We start from the raw sequence: 13,032 nt of genomic DNA, 5'->3' as shown, positions 1-13,032 counted from the left end.
ACAATTGATCTCACAGTCTGCATGTGAACTTACCTCTCTCTCCCATGGAAGCAGGGCCGGCTCTAACTTTTTTGCTGCCCCAAGCAGCAAAAAAAAGCGCCGCCCCCGAGCCCCCCCCTGCCGAGCGCCGCGCCGCTGGAACCCCCCCCCCGAGCGCCGCGCCCCGCACCGTCCCCCCGCCGAGCGCCGCGCCGCCGGAACCCCCCCCAGCGCCGCGCCGCCGGAGCCTGCCCCCCCCCCCGCCGAGCGCCGCCGGAGCCCGCCCCCCCCCCGCCGAGCGCCGCGCCGCCAGAGCGCCCCCCCCCCCCGCGGAATGCCGCGCCGCGCTGCCCCCCGCCACCCCAAGCTTGGCCGCCCCTTACCAGGCGCCGCCCCAAGCATGTGCTTGGTTGCCTGGTGCCTGGAGCCGGCCCTGCATGGAAGGGTCATATTCAGCATCCCCAAAGGGCCTGATCTGTAGGGTTTCACTTGGGTAAAAATTCCTATTGCCTCATGTGAGAAGCTACAGGTGACCTCACTTCAGGGGCTGACTTCTGCTCTGGGTAAGCTTTGGGCTGGGTCTTTACCCCAAATATGTGGTGAATCCCTGGGTGATGCAGAGTTGGCACAGCCTCCTGCCCAGGCTGCTGGTGAATGGGGAGCTGCTGCTCTGATGATCCTCACCTGCAGAGTGGTCCCTTGGGGGGGGGGGCACTGCCAGCCGGGGTAAGAGTGGGTAACCCTGAGGTTGCTCGTACTTTCACTAAGGCCCGAATGGGCCGATTTGGGGGGGCACGAAGGTAGCATACAGCCACTGTTTCCCCCTCCCCAAATCTGGTTCTGCACTGAGCGTGGCTCGGTCAGACCTGAGGATTAGGCCTTATGAATCCAGTGTTGGCAAGCGTGTTTCTCTTCCCAGTAGCATGTTAATTAGAATATTCAGGCCCTTCTTTCACCCTGTGGTACGTATCCAGTGAACCGTTTAGTTTGTTTGTTTGTTTTAGCCATGAATGACTTTCAGTGCCCTGTTTAGTCAGCTGTATCTTATTATATAAAGTAACGCTCTGGCTTTCCATAGAACATGTAATGCTTATCACCTTCTTCCAGCTACTACACCTCAGTACGCTCATTAAAGCAGTCCTCAATCACAGAAAAAACATTTGCAGTATTTAAGATCTCCTGTGTTTCAGACATTCACATTGCTATCAGCGTTGTGTCAATTAAACTACAGGGCATCAAGCCACATGGGCAAGGCGCTGGCTGGCCATCTCTTACAGACAGGGTCCGGTGGGGCTTATGTAGCAGCATACCTTTCTGGTTGGATCGAACTTTTAATCAGTTCTTTCCCAGATGGTCCCTCTAGTTAGGTTTTAATGGATTGGTTGGTAAAGCACTGACAACGCAAAAGTCGGGGTGTTACAGCTCATCCACTGCTGATTTCTGCCAATTCCAGAAAGAGCAGAATACAAGCAAAACTCTTTTATATATGATGCTTGACAACTCTTGGTGCAGATTTCTGTTGGCCTATATTAGGAATAAACCCCTGCTATATGTGCATGTCTTTTCATAGATGAGCAGGGAATGACTTGTGTTGTTCCATGTGACTGAGTTCCCTTCACCCTTTCCACCCTGGTACATCTATGGTGGGGCAGCCACAGACTGGCCCTGTATGTCATGACAGAAAATGAAGGGGACATGGCTAAAGGAGCTCTTTTTTCCCTTTTATATGGATCATTTTCCTAGTAAAACATTATTCGCTCATCAGACACTGGCTCTTTTCAGACTACTAACCATATGAACGCTCAGTGGGGCGTGCACACAAACGGGGGTAGACACATACACAATATATACTGTATGTATAAATGGCATATTAAAGCAAGTGTGCAATTTGTCATATGGGATTGCTGTATAACAGAGAGAGAGGTACATGTGTAGATGGGACGTTATTGATGGGCTATCCCCAGTGACCTGCTTGATTGAGATTTTGATGTAATGAGGGCAAATACAATGTCTGCTCTGGGGGCTTAAGTGGTCACATACACAGGAGTGAGTTTCACCCTCCTCCCCCAATCCTGCAAACAGCTATGCATGTGCTTAACTTTGTAATCAACAACCATGAGTAGATCCACTGATTTCAATGGGACTACTCATTATAGAGAAGTAAGCATGTGCATAAGTGTTTGCAGGATCAGGGCCTAAGATAGTTTCTGTAGCATGCACTATAACTTCTAAAGATGGAGGCAGGCTTGATTCTGCTTTTTTTTTTATTCCCGGATCCTCCCGTAGTGCATTGGTTTTTAGTTTTTCTGTGTTGCAATTCCTGGGTCAATTTCACATTGAATACTCAGTTCAATTTAATTTAACTAGTTGAGAAGAAAACTTCAGAGTTTGGATTATGTTTTGTTTTTCCTTTTGTTATTAGAATTGTTTCCTTCTACTGTTTTTATGAATATTCCGTTGCCCAATGATAGGAGGTGGAAAACGAAATTCCAAGACTGTCTTTTAAGGGGTGTTAATTACCATGAATGTAACCAACGTAGTTCGTTTATAACAGTTACGCAAGGAGATGGGAGACCGTTCTCTTCTTTTGACTAAGGATCAGCAGAGCTTTCTTATTATCCTTAGCTCCCTTCTAGAGAAGAGCAGGATATTAAAGGGTAGTGCAGGCTAAGCATTTCCTTTGTAGCCTCCCTGTTCACTTATGCCTACTGTTTTTTGACATCCTTAAAGGTGTTGTTTAGTCTGTTTTGCATTAACTTTAAAACAAATGAGTTTTTAAAACCAGCTCTTGGAGTCCATGGAAATATTTACTAACCTCTTTTGATGAGAGGGGCAAGGTTTTTATTCTTCAGACAGGCATTCCAGAGCAAACGCAAAAGAGGAGGTTTTAATTTTTGCAGTAGGGGGAATCTCTACTTTAAAAAGCAATGTTTGTGGGAGTCAGGGAGTATATTAAATTTTCATGCACTTTCTTGGATTACAATGGGGAGCTCGGCAGTAGCGTATCATGTCATTTTTCCAGTGGAGAATCACTTAACTAAAGTACAATTCCCCCCTCCATGAACCAAAGACCAGAAAAAGGAATCAGTTAACCCCTGGAGCAATGAGAAGATACAGAATTACTGGACAGGAAAATAACCTTTTAGGCTAACAAGTCTGTCGCCTTAGGTTAATTTCAGCCCCACCTCCCTCCTTTGTCACTGTATCCTTCAGTCTCTGCCTGTTCTCCCTCTAGCTGCCTCTTAAACTCATTTAATACCATTTGCTTTGATGGTCTTAAATTGTTGGCAACTTATTCCAGATGTTTACTACTCTGGGTGAAATAGATTTATCTGAATTTCCTGTTTACCCTTAGTTGCCACATGTTTTTGAACCTCTTACCAGTCGGAACACTCCTCATTTAATTACCTGCCCCCTAGTACCATATTCCGAAATTTGGAATGACTTTGTAGCTGATATCATCTTTCTCTTTTCTCATGGGAATAATCTGGATCTCTTTTACCTTCCCTTGTCACAAGTAGAGCTGGTTGGAAAACTGTGTATTGAAGCTTTTTATTTCGGGGCGGATGGGGAACAAAATGTCCCCAGTAACAAATGTTCTTAGAACCTGGACTCCTCTTGATTATACTCTGCTGTACCTCTCTGGGACTGATGATATCCCAGGGACTTAAAAGTGGAGACAGTGGGTTTGATTCTCCTGGTTAGGCTTGTCTAAACACAAAGGGGTACTGTTTTAATGACACTAATGTCGTTAAAGTGGTACAGCCCCGGTAGTGTGGATGCAGTTATACCAATATAGTTATTGGGGAATAATCACACTGATCTACAGCATCTTTGCAAGTGTCTAACTATATCCGCACTAGGACATTATACCACTTTAACTGTGTTGATAAAACATAACAGAAAATACAAGTACGGAAACTGTGTAGAGAATGCCTTGGGCCCCAGTCCAGCCGACAGTTTTATACATGCTTAACTTTACCACCGTGAATAATCCCATTGATTTCAATGGCACTACTCATGCAGTAAAGCTAAGCAAGTGCATATTTGTATGATCTGGGCCTTACTTACCTAGGGGTAGGGGTAAACTGGAATTAACGCTAGTGAGGTTAATAGTTAATGTGTGTCAGAGGTGAGTTATGCATATAGTATCCGGATTAGGTGTGTAAAGAGTATATTGCGCAATGCCAACATTGTTTTGCTGGGCTTGTATACTTTCTTTGTGTCTCTAGATCAGGGGTCGGCAACCTTTCAGAAGTGGTGCGCCGAGTCTTCATTTATTCACTCTAATTTAAGGTTTCGCGTGCCAGTCATACATTTTAACATTTTTAGAAGGTCTCTTTCGATAAGTCTAATATATATAACTAAACTATTGTTGTATGTAAAGTAAATAAGGTTTTTTAAATGTTTTAAGAAGCTTCATTTAATATTAAATTAAAATGCAGAGCCCCCCAGACCAGTGGCCAAGACCCGGGCAATGTGAGTGCCACTGAAAATCAGCTCGCGTGCCGCAGGTTGCCTACCCCTGCTCTAGATTGACTTGTGTGCCTTTTTGACTGCAGTTTTGTAATTGGCTGAGGGTGTCCTGGACATGGTAACAAAAGGCATTGGGTTTTGCATTTGTCTTGCAAAGCCGCAAAAGTGATTTGGTTATAGAATGATCAGCTGTTATATATTCTGAACTTGCAAAAGTGACTTTGAATTTCAAAAGCAGTCTAGAAGCATGCCTGCCCAATCCCAGCGTTCTCCCCCGTAACTGAAAGCTGCCAAGTAAGGGCCACATTTTCTGCTGATATAAATGGAAGTCAGTGGAGCTGTGCCCTCTGCCATAGGCCGAGAGTTTGGCCATAAATCTTCAAAAATGTAGGTAAGATTCTCTCTTGTGCTGAGAGATCTCTGTGCCCAATGTGAATATGGGATACGAGTCATTTCATCTCTGGTGTAGCCTGGATAAGGACATCATTTGTTTGCTTTGTAAAAAAAAAAAATACTTTAGGGAAACTAATAATTTTGTATAAAAGCACAAACAACCCGATATTGCCGCCAGTTATTTCCAAATTCCCTAATCCTGTGCCATTAAAGGGAAAGGGGGTTTACACCTTCCAACATCTTTGCTTTGTTTAAAAAATGAATGTTGTTAAATTTTACAAAATAGCAGCAGAATGAGACAATGAAGCCAAGAAGGGCTTGCTCATTTTATGCTAGATCATTGAGAAAGAAGATGGTTGGGATTTCGTGGTGCATACCTGGGTGTTTGAAACGCTTGAATGCTGCACAGTGACCAGTGAGATCTCTTGTACAGTGGGTGTGATTCATTTTCAGAGTTCTGCTATTGCATTTGCTTAGAATGGGAAATCCTGCACATATCACAGTAAATGTAACAACTTTGGATGCTAAGGACCTAATCCCCTTGCCAGTTTGAAATCAATGGAAAGACTCTCGTTGCCGTCAAACAGGAGTTGTGTTGAGCACTGTCACGTACCACGCATGATGCAGTCTGGTAGCAGATGAGGGACCAGAAATCTTGGGAGTTCAAGTGATAATGCACTAGGACTTCTCTAAGTATGATCAGCTCAAACAAGCAAAATAATTGGTTAGTCAGGAGGCAGTATGGCCTAGTGGCTAAGACACTGGATGGGGAATCAGGAGATCCAGGTTCTGTTCCTGGTTCTGCCACTGGCTTTGTGTTTACTTCCCCCTTGCTGCCTCTGTCTTCCTCTCTCCTTGTAACTTCTCTCATTATGTGTCTGTACAGCACCTAGCATCATGGGGCCCTGCTCTTAGCTGGGGCCTCTTGTTGCTACCGTAATACAAATAACAGCGTTCACTGGCTTGTTTACTATTATCATTTGGACCATGCAAACACACACAGCATAACCAATCCAGGTGAATAATACCAAAATCCCGGCTGTGGCACTGGGCGTAGAAAAGCTACCTGCGCGTTGCTGCCGTTTCTTTCCTGTTGTGTCTCAGCATGTCCTGCCACTTCTCTGCCCCTCTCTCCTATTATGGTATCTGAAGCACTTTGGAACGGGACCATAGTTACAACTGCTCCCCCTCCTTCCTATGGGTTAAGCCACTAAACTTATCGGGTGCGGTCTTGGGTGCTGCTGCACATTCTCCAGGAAAACAGTAGTGATCCCGGCCCTTGACTAGCCCGAGGGGAATGCTGCAGCTGTGCCTACTCGTCCTCTGAAGTATTGTTTTTGGGGCACTGCCACTGCTACTGCCAGAATCAGAGGCTCTAACTTAGCTCCTGTTGCTGCTGTCTCAGCTGCCTTTTATTTTATTTTAATTTTGTGTGTGTGCGACAGCTCTTTGGGCAGAAGACCTTAACTGCAAACCGGTAACTAGAGGGATTGTTCACGATGTGTTTTCATTTCTTCTCTCCCCAGTCCCCCTGTGTCTGATCCATGCTGGTCCCCTCTCTCCTTTCTGCTGCCTTTTGCAATCTTTGGGTGGGATTATCTGTACACATTAGGAGGAGGCAATTTTTGGCCCAGAATCTTTAGTTAGAGTTAAAGTAGGGTTATGTGTCTGGGTTTGAGGCTGGGCCATAAGACTCTGGTTCAAAGGCACCAACATCTTGTGAACCGATCTTGCAAGACCGCAGCCCAGACTGGCAGAAATCTCATTAGCTCTGGTATGATTTTTTCCCCCATCTTGAATTGGTGGCAACCTTGCAGAATCAGCTGTTTTTAGTGAGATTTCCACGGTCTTGGCTTACATCACAACCAGAGAGGCCCCTGGGGTACTACGCACCTGTAGTGAAATCAACAAGAAAATATGTAAGCTTACATCACCCTGGCAGACTCCTTCACTTCACACCCATTCTCCAGCCCTATTTCTCAATGAAACAACTTTTAAGTGAGAGCAAAAAAATGTTGGTAACGAAATGACCATGATAGGGCATATTAATGGCTTTTAAGTTGCTAATATTTTTCTTCCATCATTTTATTTTTTTATTACAGTGGTACCTGGAAGCCCTAGCTGAAATAGTGGCCCATTGTGCTAAGCATGGTGCAAATGCATAGTTTGAACAAGCAAAATGACACCATTACTCTGAAGATCTTAAAGTCCAATTAGACAGACAAAGCAAAAGAAGGGGAAGAAAGGTACTGAGAGGCCATGTGACCTTGAACTAGTCACATTCAGGGTTGGGAACAGAGCCCAGGTTAGAACCTTGCAACCCGACCCAAATCCCCGGAGTGTTGGGTTGGATGGGAAAGTAACTGGACCCCTTTGGGCTCGGGTCAGGTCAGATTTCCTCCTGCTGCCTGTTGGGCTGGCACAGAGGTGGCTGTTTGCCCGACTCCTGCTGGCTGCCCCATACCTTGCTGCACTGTGTATGGTACGTAATCTGTATGCCGACGAGTGGCAGCTCGCACACAGCCCAGCAGGGGGCAGTGGATGGCGGGGGCAGTGCATGCAGCTGCCACTGTGCCATGCAGTGGGAGGAGAGCTGACCCCCTTGGGCAGGAGGTGGTGGTGAACGACTCAACCAACCCTCTCCATTCATGTTGGGTTGGATGGACTTGGAACTGGGTTGGATCCAAAAATTAGGCCTGAGCAGCCCTCTAACCTAGGTCTCCTGAGCTCTAGTCTGGTGCCTGACCCACTGTGCCATCGTCTTCCTCCGGAGATACTCGTATAAGCTCCCAGCCTCTTGTAAGCCCCATTCGCAGAGCTGGGAAACGAAATGGCTTCAGCTAACGCAAGTCAACCTTTGTTAGCGAAGCTCCTTTCAAATCTAGATCAGTGCATCTGCATTGCCCTGCTGGACCTGGGCTGGACTCGTAAGCCCTTCAGACAGGCTGTGTAGCAGCAAGCGCAGGCAGAGCAGGACCAGAACGCGGTGCTGCACCACGGCTACACCTTCCAAAAGAACAATCTGTGGGCACAAACCAGGATACCCATTTTTAAACCATGCTAAATTCCTCCCCCAGGCAACTGGATGCTCCTCAAGCTTATTAAACGAACCAATTAAACCGAGGCAATATACAGTGTATATGGGCCAAGGAAAGCAGTTGTGGGTGTAACTCTCTGAAGGTGAATTATAGTCACCGCTGATCATGCTGTTACAGTAAATGTTCTCAGCGTTTCCATTAACGGTGCCTATTTTTTTTCCAGTGACTTATTATGGAACCGTGTGAAAAAGTTTTTGCACATATTGCAAAACCAGTGAATCCTGGCTCTCCAAAGCGCCCAAGAGGGTTGATGAGAGAGACAGAATTAAGCTGCAAAATTTGGATCCAAACCCAGATTTCAACCCCCCTAAGCTCGGTGGTGGTCACTGCTTGCATTCGCTTTGGCTCTTATTTGCTCACTCAACAGGCTCTGCGACTTCTAGTATTTTAAGTCCTGTGGGATGGAACTGGTGGTGTGGACAGTGCTCTACTGTCTTGGTGAATTGTACTGTTTGTGTATTACCGTAGCGCAACGAGGACCTGATAGAGATCAGGGCCCCCTTGTGGTAAGTGCTGTACATCCACATAAACGAGAGCGTCCTTGTCCCAAACAGCTTCCCCTGCTGATTAAGTTGTACTCTGGGGTGGGGCCAGGGATGATGGGTTTGGGGTGCAGGAAGGGGCTCCAGGCTGGGGCAGGGGGTTGGGGTGCGGGAGGGAGGGAGTAAGGGCTCCATCTGGGGGTGCGGGCTCTGGGGTGGGGCCAGGGATGAGCGGTTTGGGGTGCAGGAAGGGGCTCCAGGCTGGGGCAGGGGGTTGGGGTGCGGGAGGGAGTAAGGGCTCCATCTGGGGGTGCGGGCTCTGGGGTGGGACTGGGGATGAGCGGTTTGGGGTGCGGGAGAGGATTCTGGGCTGGGGTTTGGGGTGCAGGAGGAGGCTCGGGGTGCAGACTCTGGTGGCCCTTACCTCAGGTGGCTCCCGGAAAGCAGCGACGCTGGAGGGTAGGGATAGGATACAGAGGGACCTAGACAAATCCATCCTCTAACCCTGATATTCTATGATCTCCCTCCAGCTCCTAATTGGAGGCGCTACCATGTGGATCGGTGCACTGTCCGCGCCTGCAGGCGTTCCCCTGTAGCTCCCATTGGCTGCGGTTCCTGGCCAATGGGAGCTGCTGAACTGGCGCTGGGGGCGGGGGCAGCGCACAGAGTCCCCATGGCCGTCCCTCTGCCTAGGAGCCAGAGGGAGATGCCGGCAGCTTCCCGAGAGCAGTGCAGAGATGGGTAGGGAGCTGCCTGCACCACCAACCGGACTCTTAATGGCCCGGTCAGCGGTGCCGACCAGCTGCCAGGGTCCCTTTTTTGACCGGGCATTTGACCTGACAACCCTACCCAAGAACAGGGCCCCCTCATCCTAGGCACTGAACAGCTACAGAGTAGTAGACAAGTATGTATGCTGTGGCATACAAGTAGAAGTGACCCTTTACCCTGACACCTGCCCCCTATGGTGATGCAAGCTTCCATGGTCTGTTAGCCTGTTCCTGCTTAAGTCATTTTGCACACGGGCAGAGAAAATGTAAAATGTTACCGTTCCGATTTGTTAACACTTCACACCTACTTTGCACTGGTGTGAATAACAACCGATGGCTCAGGGCGCTGGAGAGGCGGGCTCACATTGTGTTCCGTGATGTGCCAAGCCAGTTCACCTGGCCAAACCTGCTTTTGGATCCAGATGGCAGATAAAACCAGTGAAAAATCAGTTTCCTCTCTCTTTTCTGGGGAATGTTTCTGAATCACTTGGAAAGGCAGAATTCAGTGGGTTGGAATCACAGTATATATCTATTTTTTTGCATGCGGAGGAGCTGGAAATGCTGACCCTGCACTATCAGCACTGACTGTAACTCCGCATTGAAGAATGAGTTCCACCAGCATTGTTTGCTTTGGCCCATATATGTTGTATACTGCCTCGATTTAATTGATTAATTTAATAAACTTCTGAAGTGCTGTATCAGTTGCTTGGCTTAGCTCTTTATCCACCAGCCTGATGAAGAAAGTATAAATTTCAAAAGCTTTCCTGTATGAAGTTAATCAAATAAAAGAGATCACCTACAGTACTTTGCTCTCTGTGTGTCTTGGATGGACTAACCGAGCCAACACATTTTTACAATTAAAGCATTTTAAAAAAAAAAACCCTTTTGTTTAGATAATGTTTCAGGTTTGACCTGCCTAACTTCAACTAACAAAAGTCAGGAAATTCAAGCTCAAGGCTCTGCAATGCTGCAGTAGTCACTAGTGACTAATGGTTGGGCCACCCTCTCTCTATGTAGGCCTGGGAAGTTGGGGGTGAAGAAATATGGCCCTATGATAATGATGATTTACACGTATTAGGGAAAGAAGGCTGTTCTTGAGATTAAAGCACTAGACTGGGACTCAGGAGATCTCGGTTGAATTCCCAACTCTGCCACAGATTCCCTGTGTGACCGTAGGCAGGTCCTTTAACTTCTCTGCTTGTGTTCCCCATCTGTGCACTCTGTAGTATGGTAACACCATGATAGATAGAGAGATCTGATGATTGTAGTACTGCGTAATGTTTCTCTAAGCAAAACCTCACTGCTGAAGTGACTCTCATTTTGTCTCTGAAACTTACATGGCAATGATTTCTTAGCCTGTTTAAAAATTCCAAAATAGATTTAAAAAAAAAAAGAAAAGTAAAGGGATAACATTTCCTTTCTGCCCCCTTGTCTGTCTTGTCTATTTACATTGTAAGGTCTTTGGGAAGGGGCTCTCTCTTACTGTGTCTATGTACAGCACCTGGCACAATGGGGGTCCTAAACACTAGTGTAAAACTAAAAGAAGTTAGAGATGGAGAAGATCTCCTAACTAGACCATCCCATATATCATTTCCTGCCAATGCAGGATTGTTCCCTACCGTTCTGTGCAGAGGGCTTGTAAAAGGATTATGCATAATTTAAGTCCCACGGGCCTCAAGTAGACCCTCAGCACAGGGGTGAATTTCCTTTGAGAGATGAATGTACATATACGTCTAAGATGAGCTCATGCTACAAAATTTGAATCCAGAGTTTGAACATTCCTAAGTTGCGGGAGGGGTTGGATATGAAGTCTCTTCTCTGTCGTCATCAGATCTAATATACTTTTGTTATTAGTTAATGGAAGAATTCATACAGCTCCTTTCCCCTGAGGAGCTCAGAGTACTTTACAAACACTAATTTTATTAATTCACACAGCTGCCTGTGCGCCAAAGCTGCAGCAGGCTCATCAACTTCTGTGTGGCCCAGGCGCCACCGAGGGGGACCGAGCGCCATATCAAGCTGGCACGGGTGACATGCAAAACCAAACTCTACGGGCCTGATTCTCCTCTCAGTTACACCCAGTCTTCATGCTGGTGTAAACTATTGATTTCATTGGAGCTGCTCCTGATTTACCCCAGAGAGGTAAACCAGGCCCTTTGGATTGTGGGCAAGTCTATTCTTGCAGTCTACCCTGGCTCAGTATAATTTTCAATCCAACAGTATTTGTGGTCCTAGCTCACCTGCTTTCGATTCGCTAGTGAAGAGGGACATGGCCAAGTGGTGAGCATGAACATTTTAACAAGTAACATTAATTAGTTTAGTTTTGGGTTATCAATGCATCAGGAATCTTTGAGCCAGACCAACTCACTAGATACTGCCTGGATCCCTGGTTTATAAACTTATCCATTCCACTGAAGTTTCTAAGGGTACGTCTGCACTACCTGCTGGATCAGCGGGTAGTGATCGATCTATTGGGGATCGATTTATCGCGTCTAGTGTAGACGCGACAAATCGATCCCCGATCGCTCTGCCGTCAACTCCGGAACTCCACCGCGGCAAGAGGCGGCAGTGGAGTTGACGTGGGAGCGGCGGCAGTTGATCCCGTGCCGTGAGGACGCGAGGTAAGTCGAACTAAGATACGTCGACTTCAGCTACGCTATTCTCATAGCTGAAGTTGCTTCTTAGGTCGATTCTTAGGTCTATATAGCATGACTAGTCGTGTGTATTTGGAAATACTTTTCTTTTTCAGCCACCTGTCTCATGTTTGCCCAGTCTCATCTTTGTGGGTATTGTACCATATTAGATCTACAGGGAATGTATACCGATTTATGGGTGGTGCTTTATGGGAATTTACTATAAGCTTCCTTTCAGGTCGCATGACACCAATATAGGGCTAAGTGCTACTGCAGGGTATCGGAATTCCAGAGAAATTCAAGACGATTTGACACTTATTTATGTTGCTTTCCCTGTCATGGCCATTCAGTTCTAATACAGAACATAGAGACAGCTCCATAGTGACCAGACTAACCTGTTTCCAATGCAGCCAATAAACAGATGCTTCATAGGAAGATGAAAGAACCCCACGGTAATGAACAGGAAGGCAATAACCTGCCTATTGGAGGAGGTTTCTTTGTAATCCCAGTCAGTTAGATATTGGCTTATGTCTAGTAGCATGAAGGTTTATACCCCTTATACATTTTAGCTTATATAATGTAACAGTGAACATTCTCGCTACACCTTTATAGGGATAATCTTTTTTTGAATTCCATTAAACTCATGGCCTCGGTATCTTGTGGCAATGAGTTCCACAAGTTAACTATACTTTGTATTTTAAAACATTTCCTTTTCTCATTTTAAAATTTGTTTCTTTTCAATTGATTTGGTTGCTCCAAATGTTTTTTTAAAAATGAGTGAACTTTTTAAAGAACAGAACAGTGTATTCTGGACTTAGTCCTGACTCGCTCCTTACTCCAATAAAACTCTTTGAGTTTAATGGAAGTTTTACCTAAGTAAGAAAAGAGCAAGGAGGGCTTCAGAACTAAGCACGGCTGGTGAAATTCACCCCGGCGCTGAGGGCTAGCATGAGTCCAAGGCACCTCTAGCGATGGCAGTAATGCTATTCCTGCCCCTTGGCTAAATCCTGTTCACATTTACATTGGTGTGAATCTTGAGTGACTCCACTGGAGCTATTCAGGATTTACACCAATGTAGCTGAGATTTGACTTCATCCCCCTATGAATACATTGAAGTGAGTTTTGTTATGTCATGGGTGTTCCTGTATGTATGGTTTCCAAACTATCCCAATAAATTACCAGTCTCCACTTTAAACATCTATAC

This window comes from Emys orbicularis, chromosome 17, assembly GCF_028017835.1.
Source record: "Emys orbicularis isolate rEmyOrb1 chromosome 17, rEmyOrb1.hap1, whole genome shotgun sequence".
Classification (NCBI taxonomy): Eukaryota; Metazoa; Chordata; order Testudines; family Emydidae; genus Emys; species Emys orbicularis.
This window is presented reverse-complemented; position numbering follows the sequence as displayed.